A 22,729-nucleotide genomic window follows, 5' to 3' on the forward strand; every position below is an offset into this window, starting at 1 on the left:
GGCCCAGCCGCTCCGCGGCATGTGGAATCCTCCCAGACCGGGGCGCGAACCCAGTTCCCCTGCATTGGCAGGCGGACGCGCAACCACTGCGCCACCAGGGAAGCCCTACATTTCTTTTTTTAAAATTTTTATTTTATATTGGAATATAGTTGATTAACAATGTTGTGTTAGTTTCAGGTGCACAGCAAAGTGATTCAGTTATATATATATACAAGTATCTGTTCTTTTTCTAATTGTTTTCCCATTTAGGTTATTACAGAATATTGAGCAGAGTTCCCTGTGCTATACAGTAGGTCTTTGTTGGTTATCTATTTTAAGTATAGCAGTGTGTACATATCAATCCCAGGCTCCCAATCTATCCCTCCCTCCCACTCTTCCCCCCTGGTAAGCATAAGTTCATTCTCTAAGTCTGTGAGTCTGTTTCTGTTTTGTAAATAAGTTCATTTGTATCATTTTTTTAGATTCTGCAGATCAGTGATATCATATAATATTTGTCTTTGTCTGACTTACTTCACTTACTGTGATAATCTCCAGATCCATCCATGTTGCTGCGAATGGCATTATTTCATTCTTTTTAATGGCTGAGTAATATTTCATTGTATATATGTACCACTTCTTATTTATCCATCCGTCAGTGGACATTTAGGTTGCTTCCATGTCTTGGCTGTTGTAAACAGAGCTGCAATGAACATTGGGGTACATGTATCCTTTCAAACCATGTTTTTCTCCAGATATATGCCCAGGAGTGGGATTCCTGGATAATATGGTAGCTCTATTTTTAGTTTTTAAAGGAACCTCCATACTGTTATCTATAGTGGCTTTACCAATTTACATTCCCACCAACAGCGTAGGAGGGTTCCCTCTTCTTCATACCCTCTCCAGCATTTATTGTTTGTAGACTTTTTGATGATAGCCATTCTGACTGGTGTTAGGTGATACCTCACTGTAATTTTGATTTACGTTTCTCTAATAATTAGTGATGTTGAGCATCTTTTCATGTGCCTCTTGGCCATCTGTATGTCTTCTTTGGAGAAATGTCTATTTAGGTCTTCTGCCCATTTTTTGATGGGGTTGTTTATTTTTTTGATATTGAGCTGCATGTGCCGTTTGTAAATTTTGGAGATTAATCCCTTGTTGGTCGCATCATTCGCAAGTATTTTCTCCCATTCTGTGAGTTGTTTTTTCGTTTTCTTTATGGTTACCCTTGCTGTGCAAAAGCTTTTGGGTTTAATTAGGTCCCATTTGTTTATTTTTGTTTTTATTTCCATTAGTCTAGGAGATGGATTGAAAAACATATTGCTGCGATTTATGTCAAAGAGTGTTCTGTGTTTTCCACTAAGAGTTTCATAGTGTCTGGCCTTACATTTAGGTCTTTAATCCATTTTGAGTTTATTTTTGTGTATGGTGTTAAAGAATGTTCTAATTTTTTTTTTTTACATGTAGCTGTCCTGTTTTCCCAGCACCATTTATTGAACAGACTGTCTTTTCTCCATTGTATAGTCTTGTCTCCTTTGTCATAGATTAATTGACCATAGCCGCGTGGGTTTATTTCTGAGCTTTCTATCCTGTTCCATTGATCTATATTTCTGTTTTTGTTCCAGTACTATACTGTTTGGATGACTATAGGTTTATAATACAGTCTGAAGTCAGGAAGCCTGATTCCTCCAGCTCTGTTTTTCTTTCTCAAGATTGCTTTGGCTATTTGAGGTCTTTTGTGTTTCCATACAAATTGTAAAATTTTTTGTTCTGGTGCTATGAAGAATGCCCTTGGTAATTTGATAGGGATTGCATTGAATCTGTAGATTGCCTTGGGTAGTATAATCTTTTTTTTTCTTTTTTTGTGGTATGCGGGCCTCTCACTGTGTGGCCTCTCCTGTTGCAGAGCACAGGCTCCGGACACGCAGGCTCAGCGGCCATGGCTCACGGGCCCAGCCGCTCCACGGAATGTGAGATCCTCCTGGACCGGGGCATGAACCTGTGTTCCCTGCATTGGCAGGCGGACTCTCAACCACTGTGCCACCAGGAAAGCCCATCATTTTGAAAATATTGATTCTTCCAATCCAAGAACATGGTATATCTTTCCATCTGTTTGCGTCATCTTTGATTTCTTTAATCAATATCTTATAGTTTTCGGTGTACAGGTCTTTTGCCTCCTTAGTTATGTTTATTCCTAGGTATTTTTTTCTTTTTGATGCAGTGGTAAATGAGATTGTTTCTCTAATTTCTCTTTCTGATCTTTCATTGTTAGTTTATAGAAATGCAACAGATTTCTGTGTATTAATGTTGTATCCTGCAACTTTACTGAATTCATTAATGAGCTCTCGTAGTTTTCTGGTAGCATCTTTAGAATTTTTTGTGTATAGTATCATGTCATCTGCAAACAATGACAGTTTTTCTTCTTCTTTTCTAATTTGAATCCCTTTTGTTTCTTTTTCTTCTCTGATTGCCTTGGCTCGGACTTCCAAAACTATGTTGAGTAATAGTGGTGAGAGTGGACATCCTTGTCTGGTTCCTGATCTTAGAGGAAATGCTTTTAGCTTTTCACCAGTGAATATGATGTTAGCTATAGGTTTGTCATATATGGCTTTTATTATGTTGAAGTATATTCCCTCCATGCCCACTTTCTGGAGAGTTTTTTTAATCATAAATAGGTATTGAATTTTTTCAAAAGATTTTTCTGCAACTACTGAGTTGATCATATGGTTTTCATTATTCAATTTTTTGATGTGGTGTATCACACGGATTGATTTGTGCATATTGAAAAATCCTTACATCCCTGGGATAAATCCCACTTGATTATGGTGCTAAGCTTCCTTTTCAATGAGGGTTGGCCAAATGATGGAGTTTTAACCGAGGAACGTGAGCAGAAGTGATGTGTGTCATTTTCAGGTGAGGCCCAGGAGATCTGTCTACATGAATTCCTCTATGGTTTTCTGGAAACTCCTTTGACACTATTTGAGAATGCATATTGAAGATGGCAGAGAAACCTTCAGCCTGAGTCCCTAGATGAAAATTTTGGGAGGGTCCATTGCCTCATCCTCCCACTTGCCGACCTGAACAGATACTGGAATGTTATGTAAACATGAAATAAGCTTTGGTTGCATTCAGCCATTGCATGTTGGGTCTGTTTATTACTGCAACATGTGTTACACTAAAGTACTTTAGGTGATGTGCTCAGTATTTCTCATCTATATACAATTTTACCTTATAAGTAGATTATTATATTAAATGAGAACATAGCTACACAGTCTCTCAAGGAATAGCAGTTCAAAGAATAAGTGTTCAAGCAATAGTAATTACCCATAATAGTATGATCCTAGGTCAAAAGGAATTCTTAATAACTCACTTGTGTAACACCTAGCTGCAAAATGAAAATATTTTAGTCACTTGGAGTGTTAACAGGCTTCTGAACTAAACTTCAAGGATCAATCTGAATGGATAGTGCCCTAAAAAACTTTTCTTTACTACATGTAGTTGAAAGTTTTTATTCCTGTTTTCTCTAATAGAACTTCTAAACGTATTTTTATTAACCTATATGGTAGGCAGAGTTCTAAGTTGGCCTTCAATGACCTCACTTCCTTGAATTCCTATCCATGGGCAATTACCTTCTCCTTGAGTGGGAGCTGCATCTAGTGACTTACTTCTAACCAATAGAATACAACAAAAGTAATGGGATTTCACTTCCACGATCAGGTTACAAAAGCTTATGACTTCCATCTTGATAGCACACTCTCTTTATTCTCTTATTCGACTTTCAAACTCAGAAGAAGCAAGCTGCCATGGCAGAGAGCCCCATACCCCAAGGAATTTATTGATGATATGCTCTGACCAAAACCAGCAGGGAACTGAGGCCCTCAGTCCAACCACGTCTGAGGAATTGAATTTTGCCAAAAAGCCCAAGTGAATGTGGAAGTGAGTCTTTCCCCAGTCGAGGCTTCAGGTGAAACTGGAGAACCTGGCCTGATCCCTTGGTGTGAGGGAGTGTAAGGCTGAGGATCCACCTAAGTGCTACCCAGATTCCTGATCCCCAGAAACTGAGTGATAATAAATGTGTATTGAAGTTGCTAAATTTAGGGGTAATTTCTTATGCAGCAATAGATAACTAATACACAGGGGGTATTAACAGGCCTCTGGACTAAATTTCATGGATCAGTCAAAATGGCTTGTCCCTCAGATAATTTTCTTCAACACTTAGAGTTGGGCTTCCCTGGGGGCGCAGTGGTTGCGCGTCCGCCTGCCGATGGGCTTCCCTGGTGGCGCAGTGGTTGCGCGTCCGCCTGCCGATGCAGGGGAACCGGGTTCGCGCCCCGGTCCGGGAAGATCACATATGCCGCGGAGTGGCTAGGCCCGTGAGCCATGGCCGCTGAGCCTGCGCGTCTGGAGCCTGTGCTCCGCAAAGGGAGAGGCCACAACAGTGAGAGGCCCGCGTACCACAAAAAAAAACAAAACAAAAACACTTAGAGTTGAGATGATCATCTCTTCAGTTTTGTTTTCCCCCAGAGAAAGTATATGGGTATTTATATATGACATTTTAATGTGTATTATAACATTTTTCATGCCAGTTTTTTATTAGAACATAGGCCTCTTGAAGGGAATGATGATATCTTGCCCATTGTCTTTGTGTCTTCTATGGTTTTGGTGCAATGTGTAGTTGGTATTCAGTGAATAACATAAATGCTAAAATAATGCTCTATCTACTATTTTGGAAATGTACATTTATAACTTATTTAGATATTCCACATTTCCTTTTCTAATGAAAAGTACCTCATTTCTCTCAAATTATGGACAGAGTATTTTTCTTTCACAATTAAATTTATTTTCAAATATATTCTAGGATTATCAACCATAGATTTATACAATTGTTTTTAGCATATTTTTCTAGAAAAATAATTTATTCATAGAACTTTTTCTTACTTAGATTCAACAGAGAATTTTTAAAAACATGATTCAAATTTACTAACTGAAGGCAATTTTTTTCCCCATAGTAACAATATAAAAAGCTTTATGATATAGATATACATTTTTATCAAAGCATGTAGAAATATATTTAAGGATCTAGCAATTCAGTATCATCAATGTAAACTAAAAGTTAAACCTTTTAAAAATTATGGTATATGTATAGAAATAACCAAAGGTAGTAAATAATGGAATGTATGTGTACCTGTGTTTGTATATGTTATACATATTTATGAATATATATAAAATATGTAGGATGAGTTAGAAAAATTAAAATCTCATTTCTAAATAATAAAGGGATTCTTTTTTTATATTTGCTCTACATTTTATGCTAAATTTTATTGAAACATTTTTAATTCATTCATTTTAGTATCCATTTTTTGTCCAATTATAATCTTTTATCACTTAATAATAGGGGATAAGAAGCCTTTTAAGCACATGAAAACGATGACATTTTGATGGAATTCAGTTGAGTAATAATTTTATCAGATAATATATTTCTTTTTAAAAATACTATTAAAGAAAATATCACACAAATTGGACAGAATAGAAAGAAAAATGTCATCTTAAATCATGTGTCCCACCTTTCAGGTAACTGTGTATAATTCTACAATTATACACGTGTTGATATATACTTGAAATACATACAATATGGAAGTAATAAATTTATCAATACATTATGACAATTATTTTATGACATATTTATACTCTTTCTATAGATAGAAGAAAATCTGTATAGATGCTAAAGCAAGGAATTTATAAAAGAAAAGGCTAGAACTCGTACTTCCACATGAATGATAGTCTTCTTTATATTAATTCCCTTGCGAAAGTTCATTCATAGGAACCTTAGCATATTCCGACATAGATGAGTATATGCGTTGCAGTGATGCTGCCACTGTTCAAAACAGTTTTGGAATACCTGTTTTGGTATTATGTAAGAGCCGTACAGTAAGCCCTATAAGACATTAGATCCTCTTTTGTGATTAACCAAACATACTCATCAATGATAAAATTTTGCCAGGATTTATGCATTAACATAAAAGTGCCATAGGTTCTTAAGGCAATTTCAGAAGATAAGTTAAAAACCTTTACTGAGCAATGGTGTAGTTGTTGAAATAAAGTCTACAGCCTTCCAAGACAGTTGCTTCACAGAAGATAAAATTGCTTTTTTGATTGTATACATATCGGTGTGTTTGCTTAAAACATTCTGACAATATTTTTCCAACTCTGCTTCCTTGTGTATGATGGATGCATATAGGCATAAATATATTTATTTGGTTATTTCACGTATCAGTTCTATCATGTTCTCTCCAATACTTGTCTGAATACTAAATCTGAATATTAATAATAGAAATCATTAGCACAGATTTGAATATAAAACATTCAAAAATAAAATCATTTAAAATTATCCCTGCCACTAGAGGAACAGAATGTAATCTTTAAACGAAGTGTCATTAGAAGGCAATAAAGAAGAGAGAAAATTTAATATCTATTGCATTTTAGAGATGAGAAGATACGACCTAGGGGAGTTAAATGATTTGCACAGAGAAAATAAAATCTTCCAGATGTGGAGGACATCAAAGGGACATGATCTCTTGGACCACAGGAATAGCAGCTAAGTCACTTAGGTTTCTATTAGATGACATAAAAAGGGCAAAAATCAATGCTAACATTTTGGGACTTACATATACCAAATTATCCTAGGATATTGACTTTGTTAGTGTTTTGATGTTTAGAATATTTCACTATATTTAGCAAATAGAAGAACTAGCACAAAATGAAAGACACTAAATGCTTACTTTTCACATTCTAATTGCTGCAACCCTTTCTTTCCACGCATCAGTCATTGTATACCTGGGCAGTCTGAGCTGACAGCCTTGTCCCCAGGCTTTCCTTCTCCAGTGCATTCTGAAGAAAACAGTAAGATGTTCTTTCTTTTAATGAAAAATTCTAAGAATCTAACTTTTCCATTTTCTAGTGATATTCGGCAACTCCTCTCAGAACAAATAAATATGAAGAGGTATTATTTATGTAACAGGGATTCCAAACATATTTTAATTACATTTTGGATTGCCCTAATCACACATTCTTTCCTTTTCCTGTAAACCACTTTTAATTGACTGGGAACAGAACCAATAACTCAAAGCTTATTAGCAAATATAAACAAGCAATAGCACTAAATGAGGACCCACAGGATGGCGTCCAGTGAGGGTAATAATTGCAATATTGGCTCATGTTCATTTGGGCCCTTGCAGCAAAGGCTAACCAATAATGCATTATACAGGGAGTAGGGTAGAATGTGTGTTGTTCTAGATGGAGTTCCTTCCCTTCATTTCCTCTCTGTTTCTTCTTTCTCCTATGCTTCTCTTCCATTTTTTTCTTCTATACATGCAACCTATATTTTCCAGCCCTAGTCAGCCTAAAGTACAGTCAAAAGGCACAATTTAAATAATAAGAAAATTATCATTGCTATACATTTTTTTCAGTGGAATCCTTGGAATGCCAGTCCTCTCTAGGTTCCTTCCTCCATTGGTAATGCTTTCAACATTGTAAGAGGTTGTATCTTAGTTACTAAAGGCACAAACCCTACAGCCAGTTGCCTGAGTTAGTCTACTTCCAATCCTTAGTAGATGTGCACCTTCTAAACCTCTCTGTGTCCCAGTCTCATTATATATAAAATGATAAAATCTTAATAAAAACAATCCTACATCATAGAATTATTGTGAGGATGAGTTAATGCACATAAAGCACTTAGCATGATGCTTATAACAGTAAGAAGCAAAAAATGTTAGCAGTTGTTATTATTGTTGACATTTTTTCTGTGTACCTACACATTCTGAGAATGTTTCAAGCTTACTTCTATTAGCTGTGTGTCTCTCTCTTTATTTTGGACTATATCTCTTTTATACCTTTTGTTTAACTTAATATTTCAGTTTCTTGAACTCCGCATGCAGCATAATCCCCACTATTACATCACATTCAGATTCCCCCCTGACATCTCACCAACTAGGATTTAGCTAATGAGCTTCAACTGGTTTCTTCTTTCAAAGTAGTTTCTTCTTCTATTTGGGGTACTGTACAGTGCTTCAGGAATTAAAACTGAGCTGCGACTCTAATATGCTTAGTTATTGTCTCTGTCATGAGATCTTTAAGATGTTCACATAGATAGCTTAGTGGGACAGGTGTCTAAATACCGGATTTCCCATTTTGAATAAGCTGTCTGACTACTGCTGAGACCTTTAAACAAAAAACAGGTAGAAGGTATATATCTGCAAAATCCAGATCTGCTGACACCTCCTTCAATAAGTTGCTTTTTGTATCTCATATTTCTCATTTTTCCACTCATGAATACATTATATACAATTATCAGGTCATTTCATTCTTCATATAAAAAATAGATTTAAATTTCTCCACATGTGTTTGGCACAGTACATGTCTCAAAGTATAATACTTCCAGTTTTAGTGCCAACTTCACTCCGTATTTTCGAACTTCAAGATGCCAGGGGTGGGATAGGGAGAGTGGGAGGGAGGGAAACGCAAGAGGGAAGAGATATGGGAACATATGTATATGTATAACTGATTCACTTCGTTCTAAAGCAGAAACTAACACACCATTGTAAAGCAATTATACTCCAATAAAGATGTTAAAAAAAATATTCCATCCCAGCTGGGCGATAACAACTGGTCCTTTCTCACAGAAGTTTTGTGAGAGTTAAATACATTAAGGTATATAAAACCTCTATTATATTGCTACTAGAACTCTTCAGAATGTCATTTCAGAAGTTCACGTTCTCAATATGGCAAAAAATATTTTGGAATGAAGGTTTGAAAATTACATTCATAAGATTTTAAACAGTTACAACCTGTTAAATTTGTAGTGAATTTCCCTAATTACAGTTTGGAATAGTCAGATTATTACAGAAAGTGAAAGAGATACTCAAATAATAGTGTTTACATACAAGTTATATTTTTTAAAAAATTCTTAACTTTCTTCAGTTTTGCTTTCACTGTGGAGCTTTGACCCTTGAAAAATATTTTTCAAAGACGTGACAGTGAGTTGTTTTTCTGACCCTTATAAATTTATTTTATTATTACAATCTCTAGCTTATCTGCCATCCATACATACACAATGGTATGAGCACACATTCAAACATAGAACTGTGCTATTGTTCTGTACTATTATTAGCTACAATGACAAATTTTATAACTGCAGCATTTGTAGATTTATTTTTCCTATCTTTGTCCAACATAAATTATTTTCTCTTGCTAACAGTCTAAGAGTACTACAACACAAGTTTTGAAGAATCCTGGTTCTACTTCCTGTATCCCTGATTCTGTGGTATAACAATTATATTTTCTTTTTAAAAAAAAAAAAAGCCTTTCTGGGAAACTGAAAACACTTATGAATGATAATACACCTTCCTATTTGTAAAACAAACCTTGAAACTCTCTAAAGCCTGGAGTTCTACCAATTATTAGATCACAGTTATACTTTGTCAAGACTAAATGTCTCACATCCTTGCTGGAAGAGAGGAGGACCCTAGGATTACAATATATTTGAACAAGAAGGTGCTAACTTTGCATTATTTTCCATTCTTCATCCTGTCTTTGTCAGGAGCATGGATCCATGCTGTGCTGTTCTCTATTCTGGTTGCCACCTTTGTCATGAGAATGAGACACCTGAATCAGAATGTTTCCTGTGAGATATAATAGCATGCTTTCCTGCTTGCACCTCTCAGGATGTTGTTTTTAGTTAGGTTAGAGCCCCTGAATCCCTTAGAGCATCACTCAACATTCACCAGTCATGCAAAGTATCCTTTTTGCTTGTATTCACTGTAAAACTATTTGATGTCTTGGTTAGTTTTGTAGCCCTTCTATTTCTCAAACACACCCCTGAAAAAAACTGTTATTTTTTTTTTATTATTATCAGGTCAATCAAATGTATGTTACAATTTGTGGTATACAGAAACATATACATGGTTTAATTATTTTTTTAACTACCCATCATTTACAAATATTTCAGTATTCCAGTTACACATAGGAATATACAAATAGTAGCGGCTATGCTTTTAGGAAAAGCGATGGTGAGATGGGCACTTAAAATAAAAGGAACTCATTCCTTTGAAGATGTATTTATTTTGTATTTAGAAAATTTCTACTTTAAAATTTTCACTTTGCTTGGAGGCATATTTTTAGATTACTCTTAAATTTGCCTCTCATCCAGGCGAAGATATAAATACTGTTTTGTATTTTTAGACCATGCTTCTGTCACACATGTAAAATGAAACCTGCTGATATATCCAAGTAACCACTTATTTTTTACAAATGTTAGGATATATGGAAGCAACATGATAAACATCTGTATGCAGTTGCATTTCTCAGTATAGACAGAATTTCATACCCACGCAGGGTGAGGGAAGAGGACATGATAAACGTGAGAAATCCTTTTGAATTTGAAAAGTGTATATTATAAGAAGGCAAAGAACCGTATGAATCTAATCTATGATACAGCTTCCTGTATTATGTGTGTGAGAAGTATTTGTCTTGAGTTTTAGTCTCTCTTTTTTCCTTCGAAAGAAATTAACCTAAAATTGAATTACACGTGATCTTTTTCTAGGATTAAAAACAATATGATTGTTATCCATTTGGGCCAGATTAATAAGAAAAACAGAAACCACATTGTTTCAACAGAAAGATTATGATGTAGGTAATTGGTGATCTAACTCTGGCCAACTAGGAAGCAACTAGTCACTCACTGGCAGTGGAAAAACCTCTAGAGTCTTGGCCACTGGACTAGCACCTCCACTCGGCCCTTGTACTAGGTTGTCTCCCCTGTAGTATTTGTTGTATTGTCACCTTCCACCACGATCATGGTGGTGGCATCCATGGCAGCTCTGTTGGTTCACTCTCAACTCAGTGTATTCTGTAACCCCTTTCCTCTGGGTTAGTCAGGTGAGTGATTCCCTTCATACCTCATAGAAGCCAAGAGAAGCTTAGGTGCACGTAAAGCCTTCTTACGCCTAACCATGATGCGTGCATAGTTTTCCAACATGCATCTCCTAATGGGTGTGAAACCATCCTATTAAACAGTCTCCATTTAGATTCCCAAATATGATCATGGAACAAGTTCCTCACTGCCATTTCAAGCCGTTTCAATCAAATTCACCTCCTACCTCTGGGCTTCTGTCTAGAGAGAGGAGATCAAGACATGCATTGTACTGGCAGCCTCACTTATCTGCTGTCTTCCTTGTCATTGAAATCCCTCAAGACTCTGAGGGGCAGGCTTCTGTTTTGCTCTGGACCTCTCTGTGTTGAACTCTATGATGTAGCTCACCAGGTCTGTAGGTCAATATGTTCAATGTGTGCAAGCCAGTATTTATTTAGGAAAGTATTTATTCCTAGGTAAAGCTTTGTTGTAAATATAGTTGTCTGTCTTTAGAACAGAAAAATATCCTATTATGAAGATCAGAAACTTTATTTTTCTCTAATATCTCTGCTCTAGAGATCCTAATTCATGTCTCCCAGCCCATAATAAGTAGAAGTCTTATTGTGGCTAGAACAAATATTATGTATAAGAAAATGGAAAGAAAAAAACAAACAAACCACATTGTTACATTTCCTGGCTCCAAAAAAACAAGCTCTGATAAGGGAAGTGTCAGATGAATAGAGCCAGGAGCCTAACATACAAACCCTTTCAACTCCATCATCTGCTCACTTCCACTGGGTGCTAGGTTAGCCCAGGCAAGTGGGAATAGCCAGGTTCTGATTTTGTTACCTCACAGAATTGACGTGATTGAGATTTGAGACACAGTGTGCTTGTGCCTCAAGACTCAAGAATGAATATCTTTGGCAGAACTTGCCGGCTGGTGAGTTGTGAAGTCATTCTCATACCGGAAGTTATTTTTGAAAGGTGGTTCTGTAACTCAGTGGAGGCAGCTGATCCTTTAGTCTAGCTTGTATCAGAAGGTCAGAGCCCTTTCATAGCAGTTTTGCTAATAGCCGGTGTTGAGTTTGGCTGAGAGGTCTTCATATACCAGGTGGCCTGAGGTTCCAGTCTTACTTTCATGGCCTACCAGGTCATTCATTCAGTTCAAGATCACAACTTCCCCAAATTTGGGGCAGCCAGCCTTCCCGGGGTCAGGGCTAGTTCTAGAGATTGGCTCCAGAAAAACTGTCCAGCTTTTGTGCAGAGCCACCAACAGTGGTGTCCCAAAGCTACTCAAAGCATAACTCCATTGCTCCTTTGTTTCCCCAGGACAATAGAGCTTGCTACCAAGATATTTAATCATCTGAGGGAGAAGCCAAGAGAAGCTTAGGTGAATAACTACTGAAATTATTCTTCCAAGAAGAGGAAAGATCACCTGAAGTTAATTTGCTTTTTTTTTTTTTTTACAGTTACATAGCTAGGGGAGACCATTAGATCGGTTTTTGTCAGAGTAAACAAAAAGTAGCCTTTCTTCCTAAAAGCTATTCATTTGAAATTTATGCGTTTGTCTGTGTGGTTATTGGATTAATGTCTGTTCTGTGCTAGCTTTAAACTCCACTAGTGCAGCTGCCTGGTCTCTTCTCACTGTGGCCCCAGTGCATAACACAGAACCTGACACAGAAATGGGCTAACAAATATTTGTGGAATTAACAAAGGAGTAAATCTACTCCAAGAGAATGTTTTTCGCTTGCTATATTGTGAAGTATTTGGTACCATCTCTAGCTAAAGAAAAGAGGAAAAAACATCAAGCTAATCCCTATTGGAGTACTCCTCAACCTGAGATAGCTTCCTAAAAGCAGAAAGCTATTTAAGACAGATTGATTCAACCTATGAATAAATACTTCAGGAAATAACATGGCTTAAGCCTACTTTTTAAATCAAATAGACCCATCAGTATTTATTATTTATTTGACCCATCAAATTGTGTTCTCCAAAATATCGGTTCTCTAGTATTTTGCTAGGTAATATGTGGAAAAATGAGAGTCAAATGAGTTTAGAACCAATGGGACGAACAGGTTCCTTTACTGAAGTACTTTTCATAGCTGTTGAGGAAGTATTATACTCTGGACTATAGTATGCTGGTATCTCAAACTTATTTGACCAGGGAACTTTATTAATATAGTAACTTACCTAGTGCTTATTATGTTCCACGTTGAAATATTAGGTTCAAAAACATTTTAAATTTCAAACCTAAACTCCAGAAAGTAGTGTAAAGTAATTGGTTATGATGATGTGATAGCAATTTGTACATTTTTAGGGATTCCATAACATTAAGGCTTATTTTCAATCAGATTGTGAACCAGAGAGTAATTATGTTTTATGCATCACTGCTATAAACATCCTAGCGCTTTCTAGTACTTCGCACATAGCAAGTGTTCAATAAATATTTGCTTAATAAAGGAGGGAATGAGAGCTATATCATACTAGAGTGTTTGCTATATTGAATGTAATAATTATTCTGAATTGGCAATACTTTTTGGCAGTCTGAGACTATTAATGCATGCCAGTGGAAATATGTGTTGTTAAAAGTCAAAAAAAATTATCAAGTCAGGAAGAAAAATACATGTGCACATTTTTTCTACAGAAAAGGAAAGAGTAGATAGAATAAATTTATTATACCAAAATGTACTGACAAGTATCAATTTTAAAAAATCAATGTATGAAAGAATGATGTCACAAAATTTTGATAAAGAAGTAGAATAGGGCTCGAGATTCTGTACTGTCTTGATTTACATAAACCAGATTCTTAAGCAGTAGTATATTTTCCTATGGAATAATTTAAGGGATTTGGCTTTCTAGTTTTTGTTCAGTTCTGTGGAGTTCACCACAGTGATGTAGCTCTGTTTGATGACTGGCAAAATTTCCGAGATTAGGTTGTTACATTCCTTAGATTAGACCTAGGAGCCACCCATAGCTGGTTAGGAAAATTTACCTACACAATACTGGGCTAGACCACAGCAATGACTATAACTTCCCAATAATCAGTATCTGAAGTGGAGTCAGGAAATGTTAACAAGAGGTTACTAATTATTTTCATAAGCTTGTCCTTCAAAATTTGGGAATACATCTAAACATCCCTAATTTGACTTAATTAGCAGCAACAGGCTCCTAATCATAGGTGTCAGAAGATTTAGTAGGAAGGCCATTCATAAGCTACTGATTTTTTCATTTGGGGGATTGTACTAAGCAAAGAAGATCCCAAGTAACCAATCTTGCCTCAGTGAGTTGCTGAGGACAAGTGTGGCTATATTTAAATGCTTTAAAGTGTATAATGTGCTACACAAATAAATAAACTTTAAAAAAAATTAATTCATCTAGACAGTTCTTGGATATATTATATTTTTAAGCTATATATTATATTCTGTGGGGAAAGGGTAATTTATCTGATCTGTTATTTTTCCTTTTGCCTGAGGGACATCTAAGGATTCGACCCTTGCTTTACTCCTCCTTGAAACATAAACATGGGGGATATTTTAGTGTGTGCCAGATGCAAGATAAATAAGAGTCCTGCTGAGGCTGATGTATAATGAATTATGCACCTATACTTGGGGTGTCTGGACTGTTTGTTGAATAACCTGTAAATGATGAGTAGTCAGCTGCATCAGAGATGAGATTTAGTTCCATACCTCTAAGAGGATTATGAGTCTAGCAAGGTAGAAAAGCTGGTGGGACCCTGAAGCTGATGGCTTCCATGAGCCAAGGTAGTCCATATCAATTAGACTTCATCCCCTGTGATCATGTACATCCCAACTTGGAGAAATTGTGTCATTCAGCAGCTATTTCTGGGAGTCATGAGCCTCTGCTCTGTGTTTCCTGTGCATGCCAGGTTGTCTATCCTGCATGCTTTCTTAGAAACTGTGTAAAGACTATTCACAGAGTGAAGCCTATTTTGTCTCATGAGTTTAATGGACACTGAAAGCCCAAGACCACTGTTGTTGGTCACGCAAAGTGAGTATTGTTCTGTGAAAAAGATCTGAAATATGTTTATTTAAAACCTTCCATTTAAAGATTTAGCTGAACTTCTAATATTCTAGGCTTTGATAAAGAAGTATATAACATTCATGTATTAGTCTCCTACAGGTCTTGTAACAAATTGGGTCGTTTAAAACAACAAAATTTTATTTTGTTCTGTTCTGGAGGCCAGAAATCCAAAATCAAGGAGTTGGCAGGGCCATGCTCCCCCTTAAGGCTTTAGAGGAGGATCCTTCCTTGTTTATTCCTGTCTTTTATGGGGCAATCCTTAGCATTCTTTGGCTTGTAGATGCATTCCTCCAACTTCTGTCTCTTTCTTCACATGGCATTCTTCTGTGGATGTGTTATCTGTGTTCAAATTTCCCTTTTCTTACAAGGACACAAATCCCTGGATTATGGTGAGCCTGGTCTTCATATGATCTCATCTTGATCACATCTGCAAAGACTCCATTTCTAAATATGGTCCAATTCATAGGTTCCAGGGGTTAGGACTTAAGCACAATTCAATCCATAATAATTCATCATACAGTGGATTTCAGTCACAACCCTTTTAACATTGTTCTTGTCTTTGATTGCTTGATGCATTTATTCATTGAAAAATATTTATTGAGCTGAGTACTTTTCTAGGTGCTTGTAACAAAGCAGCAAATAAAACAGACATGTGCCCTTAACCTACATGGAGCTTGGATTCTAATGAGGGTAGACAGAAATTATATAAATAACTAAACATAGAATTTGTCAGATAGTGATAAGTATTAGAGAAAATAGTAAAGCAAAGCAGAAAGGCCAAGGCATGCCAGATAGAGCTTGCTATTTTGTATAGAGTGATTGGAGAAGTCCCCACCAAGAAGACAGTCTCTGAATGAGGTAGGAAATCATGAGAGTTATGAGCAGAGGAATGACGAGATTTGAATTATGTTTTAATAGAATCATGAGGCTTTTATTAGAGTGCAGGAGGACACAGAGATTATAATTAGTAGAAGACAAGTACCCTACCCTATGCTACTGTGAAAGTGGGAAAGGAGCAGGCAGGAAGTTATGGGAATTGAATATCTAATAGATGATAATGGCTTTGAACAAGCTAGTAATGGAGGTGATGAAAAGGGGTGGGATTCTGATAATGTTCAAAGGATTGAGACAAAAGGATTTCCTAATGGAGAGGATAGCTATAAGATTTTTGCGCTATTCAACTTGAAGTATGGAGTTGCCGTTCACTAAGATGACAAGGCTGTAGGAGCCAGCTATGTGTGTGTATGTTTGTGTGTGCGTGTGCGCACGCGCGTGAGAGAGAGAAGAAGGTATGTAGGTTTTCAATTTTTGACATGCTAGTTTTAAGATGAGTATTAGAAAACAAGTGGAGATATTAAGTAGGGTGTTGGATACACAAATCTAGAGTTCAAGCGAAGGGTGAGAACCAGAGGTATACATTTTTAAGTCATAGTAAAATTAAATTGTATTTAAAGCCATAAAGCTAGATAAAAGCACTTTCCCATATATATCATTTGACGAGTTCTACAGTGTTTGCAAAAGTTACATCAATACGTAAGGCATTTCTTTCTCTTAACCTTGAGATAATACTTTCTCAATAAATAGGCCTTTATGCTCTGGAGCTATTTACTAAAGCTGATTGCAGGAGGAGGTATATTTTATAGGAGGTATTAAAATAGACTAGGCAGTTGACTTTGGATGAATTGCTTTTACCCAGTTAAGCAATGACATGAACTAGCTGACTTATTGAGCCCTAATCCACCTCTGTTATTCCAGTCACGAACTTTTTTGTAATACGAATTTTCCTCTGCTGTATCGTCAGGGTATTTGCCAACGAAAAGTGGGATGTCAGGTTTCTTTCCCATCTTTATTGGACAGTCATTTTCAGACAGAGATATGACGTTAAAAAGTATTACTCTTTGTTCCATAATAATGTTTTCAGCATAATTAAAAGATAGGCTTTGTACGATTCATTTGCACTGCTTTCCCACCTATTCTCAATGCTGAAATCCTTGTATGACCTTCTTTTTTTATTAAATACACTTTAAATGTTATTCATGATTTTCTTCATCAAGGCCAAATTCTCAGTGACCTTATGCATGAACTGTCTTTTGATAAAGAATATAAGTGTTAACCCATTTCCTATAGTTTAGCGTGTTTTCTTGGTAGTCACCGTGATTTTTAAAGACAACTTTTACTGTCTTTTTCCTTAATAGAAAATAATGAAGGGAACGTCTTCAATTTTGAAATTGGTTAAGGAAAGTAGGCATACCCTTGGTAGATAATTACACTCTGAGAAAGAATTTAAAATATAAGTATCTACACAGTGTTGATCACTGCATAATAAGGTCTCTGTCCTTAAATTTCACTTTTTGCCTTTAACTCTGCTTAATAAAATATATGAAGCAAAAAAAGTCTAGATTTCCTTAAATAAAAACACAGTTTTCATGTTTCAATCTTTATATACTTTTTTCAGTTAATCACATAGTTGCAAATGGAATCTAGAAATGTAAGCAAATGTGATCATCTGGTTCTGAACTATGTTGATATTTAGGATAACATTGCCTATCAAATTTATATTCAAATAGGAAAATCTCATCACATTAAAGTATTACTTACATATTCATTTACTCATTCCTTGAGGCAAAGGCTCCAGCCTTACTTTACAGATGGATCTAGCAATAAAACATAAAAACAAACACAAGGAAAGGAATTGAAGCAATACATAACAACTACTAACAACATCATTTCTCTTTACTTCTCAAAAACTCCTACATATTGCATCTTCAAAAATGTTCTTGGAACCTAAGAAGTCAGGATAATTATGAAAAAACTAAATAATGATAAAGTAAAAATAACAGTAAAATAGTAGTAAAATAATCACATTTTTTTAAACCTCAAATGTTTTAAACACTAAAGAATTCTAAACATCCTTGAGTTGTCTTCTATGTGTAGTGTTTGATGATCACCAAAATGCCGTCAAAATATTATTAGAAAAATATTACTGTGGCTACATTAAAGATTTCTTATTCTTCTTCTAAGTGTCATGTTCCCCATTATTTCACTATTATTAATAGTCTCTCTTCTTAGTCATTAAAATAAAAGGTGTACTTCAGAAGACACCTATTCTAAGAAAAGTAAGATGAAAAGCATGGAAAAATTGTAAATAAAAAGGAGAGAAGGAGAAGATAGAAAGTGATTGGTAATAATAACTGGAATTGGAAGAACGAAAAAGAATAGAAAGGCTAAAAAAAAAATCTTGAAATTGAGATTGAAGACCCCTCTCCCTCACAGTAGTGTATGCCAGCAAAATCCATAGCATTTCATTTCCTTAAGGCCTTAATCCTGGTCTTCCTAGAGAAAATTTTTTCTAGACATTTATTTTTGCTTTTATCTCCCTTTCGCAAGCATTTGATGTGCTTTTTATGCTGTTTATGCTGTTGAACTTAGCCATGTTTTGTAGTAGAATGCAGAATTCCAGGCTGGTAAAGAATCTATTACATTTCCAAGACATCTTGATTTTCATGAGCTTCAGTACATTTCCAAGTAGTTGATTTTTACAACATCGTATGGTAAAACTTTTAAATAGTACTTTGTATTTGTGTTAGCCCAGGCTGCTTACTGCCATTAGCTGGGAGGCAGTGGGTCTTATGCCCACTAACTGCTGATAGTATCTGGTGCCTCGTCCTGGTCCTTGAAATTCTCTCGGACTCAGGGTCGTGAAGAATCTACTAGCCTTTTACGTGTTTATTTCTAAAATTATTTTAACTCTTTGAAGTAAAACTAATACATGCAGTCTATTAAAAAAGTCAAATTGTGCTAAAAGGCTTATGACAGTAATAACAAAAAGGCAGCGCCCTGCACTCTTCTGCTGGTCCTGCTTCCCAGAGACAATCACTTTCCTCTTTTAGGCCTAATGTCTAGTGTTTAAGTCCTTATCTCTAACTTATATGTGTAGATTGCTATTTCTCATTTATTTATTTATTTGGAATATATTCGACATATAGTGTCAGGTTAAGGTGTACAACATGCTGATTTGATGCATTGATATATTGTACTGTTTTTGTCATTTACATATTGTAATATGATTGTCCTATGATATTTCTTAATAAATCAATTTTTTTTTTTTTTTTTTTTTTCGCGGTACGCGGGCCTCTCACTGTTGTGGCCTCTCCCGTTGCGGAGCACAGGCTCCGGACGCGCAGGCTCAGCGACCATGGCTCACGGGCCCAGCCGCTCCGCGGCATGTGGGATCCTCCCAGACCGGGGCACGAACCCGTGTCCCCTGCATCGGCAGGCGGACTCTCAACCACTGTGCCACCAGGGAAGCCCTAAATCAATTTTAAAATAGTTTGCTCCCCATAAAGGATATAAGAATTTTAGTTTTTTTTACTTCTTTCTTCTCCCATCCTTCAAATGAAGTTCTGTTTCAATTTTTATACACCCTTTTAAAAATATTTTTATTTTGAAATTATTTTAGATTTGTACAAGAGTTACAAATATAGTTTAATTCCTGTACACATATACCCTTCATCCAGCTTTTCCCCTAATGTTTATATCTTACATAACCAGAGTTAAGCCTAAGAAATTAACATTGGTACAATACTGTTAAATAAACTACAGACTTTATTCAGATTTCACCAGTTTCTGCATTTACGTCTTTTTTTCTGTTCCAAGATCCAATCAAGGGTATCACGTTGCATTTAGTTGTCATGTGGCCTTAATCTCCTCTGGTTTGTGACATTTTTCTTAGTGTTCTTTGTTTTTCATGACCTTAATACTTTTGGAAAATACTGATCACCCACCTTGTAGAATGTCCCTCAATTTGTATTGTCTGATGCTTCCTCCTGATTATACTGAGGGAAGTTACCTCAGTATAAAATTAGTGGATGAAACTTTAAGGAGGAATGGGATATTTGCGTAGCTTCATATTATCTTCGCCCAGTGAATTTAGCAAATGTTCATAAATTATTTGACACTCCTCTCTGGAGGAGGTAGAGCTCCATTCTATTCCCATTGAGTGTGGGCTGAATTTAGTAATTCACTGCTAATACAAAGAACATGGAAAGCAAAAAGCTAGTAGCTTTACGGTGCAGAAATCTGGCAGGTACCCCCTTAAAATTAAATGATCAAAGTTAACATCCCCGCTAATAAGTCATGCTGACATCAAATTCTCCCTGTTATGGTATTATGAGAAGGGCTCCGGACCTAAGGGGAATGTTAAAGAAATAGAGGTGTTTTCTAATTTAAAAGATTCTATGATTTCCATGAAGACTGTACGCACAGGCTTTTTTTTTTAAGATCGAGAATCATAGACAATGTTTTATCCAAAGTCAGTTCTAAGACATTCAGGGTTACCAGGGCTCAAAGAAGGTAGGAACACAAATAATAAACAAATCCTTTTCCTAATTTACTCAACCTTCACTGAAACTCTTTTGGTTCTAGTGGTCATAATAACTTGTCTAAGAGACTTCAGTGGCCTTTGTGCATGCAGTGTAGTTTTAAGATTGTATGTTAATATATGCATATGTATGTTAATCTAGCTGGAAGTGTATGTTTGTTTGTTTTTAGTTTAGTGAAAACAGTTGAAAATCATATGATTATGATTCAAAATCATACGTAAAGGTCAATTCCAAAGACCTTCATAACTAAAAAATAAGTTCATACATAAGACATGTGACTTGGTTTATTTTACAAAAGTTGTACCTTGGTGTTTCCATTGTAGGAGCTTGAGGTTCCCCTGCTAAAAGAGAAGGCCTTGCTCGAAACTGAGCAAGGTGCACACTTGATAAAAATAAGACAGTTACTCACAGATCTAAACACGTTGGTCCATGGCCCGGATGCCATGCTGATTGTTAAGGCCCAGAGAGTCTACTCTTTCTTATGTATCTGCAGACTCTTGTGTTTTATGTATTCTGGTTGAGATATGGACTATAGTGCCCTTTCAATGTGTGTTACTTTGAAATGAGATTAGCATAATAGACTTGATTTTACAGCCTTTCATTTTCAAGCCCATTTTGCAGGTTCAGAAACTAAGAAGTGTTGACAAAGGGCTGATGATTATTGCACTTGTGCGATCAGAAAGGGTTCACAGGACATTGCCCACTCCAAGGAGAGATCATTCTCTTACAGATCTTAGGTAAACGAAGAAAAAAAAAGTTGTAAGCAGGGAAGGACAAACAGAGAGGAGAGACATTTCCAAGACGTACTTAAAGTTTTTTTTTTTTTAATCCCGTGTGTAAGTGCTTGCTTATGAGGGAGCTTTTATGTCCACCCCCATAACAATATGCATCATGACTTCTGTGTTGCTCCCCAATTTGCCTGTGCACAAATAATCTCACATCATGATAAACAGATGAGGAAGAACACTGTGAGAGATCATAATATATTAATCATTTCAGTTATTTTAATGAAGGTAAGATGGAAGTTAGTCTTCGAATGCATCACTACAATCTCTGACTCCCACGGTGATCCTCGTCTGGTGATGAGGAATCCTGAGCATGCCAGCCTCTTATGGGCAGGACAGTCATTTTTTTCTTGCTTCATAAGAACGAAGACTTTTAAATTTATTAGAAGAGAAGAATTTTTGTGTTCAACCAGAATGAATTGTTTAGAATTAGTGCTTGGTAATTAATCCATACACATTTTCCTCATATGCCCTAAAATATATTCTACTAGGTTATGAAAAGGTAGTTTTTGTCCTTCAGGCATCAAGTCTCTATAAGCTGCCTCTTGGCCTTAGAGAAAGCACTGCAAATGGAATAGGGAGTCTCCTCATTTAATTTGATACATCAGGTCATCATCACAATATTTAGTTCCTGATCTTCCCACACAGAAGGTGACTAAAGGTTAATAAGGACGCAAGTGGAAAATAATTAAGGCTGAAAATATATACAATAAAATGCAAAACAAATCAGAATAAATAAAGTTTAGTGTGACTATTAGGTTAAGATGTCTTGATACTCACTCCAATCATAAAATGTGTTTTTTTTTCTGTTTTGAAGGACAGAAGAAGCCTGATACATACAGGGCAACTATTCCTTACTGACACATCTAGGAAATAATTTAAAGAAAAAATGATGACAACAGTAATTTCTTCAAAAGTTCCATTGCCTTTACCTATGGGCAATGTCATAGGCAGATAATATTTGCTGTCATTTTCATCATATTTCTCTTTTTAAATTATTTTCTACATATCTTTTTTTTTTTTTAATTTAGGACTAGGTCATCTATAAGTTCAAGGAATCAAATACAATGGTCAAAATAGAAATTTACTTCTTTTTTGCATGAAATAAGTCTAGAGATAGGTGATCCAGGGTGTGCAGGGCAGCTTCACGAAATACTTGAGGATCCAGACTCTAGTGTGCTTTTACCATCATCTTCAGCTTCTGGCTTCTGTTTCTAGGTCTCAATTTGGCTGGTTAAGTTCCAGACCTCTGAATTATGCTGCATTCCAGCCAGCAGGAAAGAGGAAGGCAGACAGCTGGAAAAGGGCATGACTCCTCCCTTAAGAAAAATTTGAAGAAAAATTTTCAATGAGCTCTATAGGTCAAAATGTGTTCATCCGTAATTATTATAAGAGGGGGCTGGGTCTTTTAGTCTTTTAGCTGTGGTCCAGCTAAAAATCAGGCATTGCTATTATCAAGGAGGAAAAGGAGAGCAGATACTGAGGGAAAACTTATGCTCTCTAACATGCTAAGGGTATTAGTGTGACGGAGAGGATATTTTGTGGTAAGAAAAATGTGTTTATGTAGAGTTTATAATTGTTGTAAGACAACGTTCAGGTGACTGTCTATATTATGCCACAGTCTATGAGGGTAAGATAAA

Source organism: Physeter macrocephalus, chromosome 5 (assembly GCF_002837175.3).
Source record: "Physeter macrocephalus isolate SW-GA chromosome 5, ASM283717v5, whole genome shotgun sequence".
NCBI lineage: Eukaryota > Metazoa > Chordata > Mammalia > Artiodactyla > Physeteridae > Physeter > Physeter macrocephalus.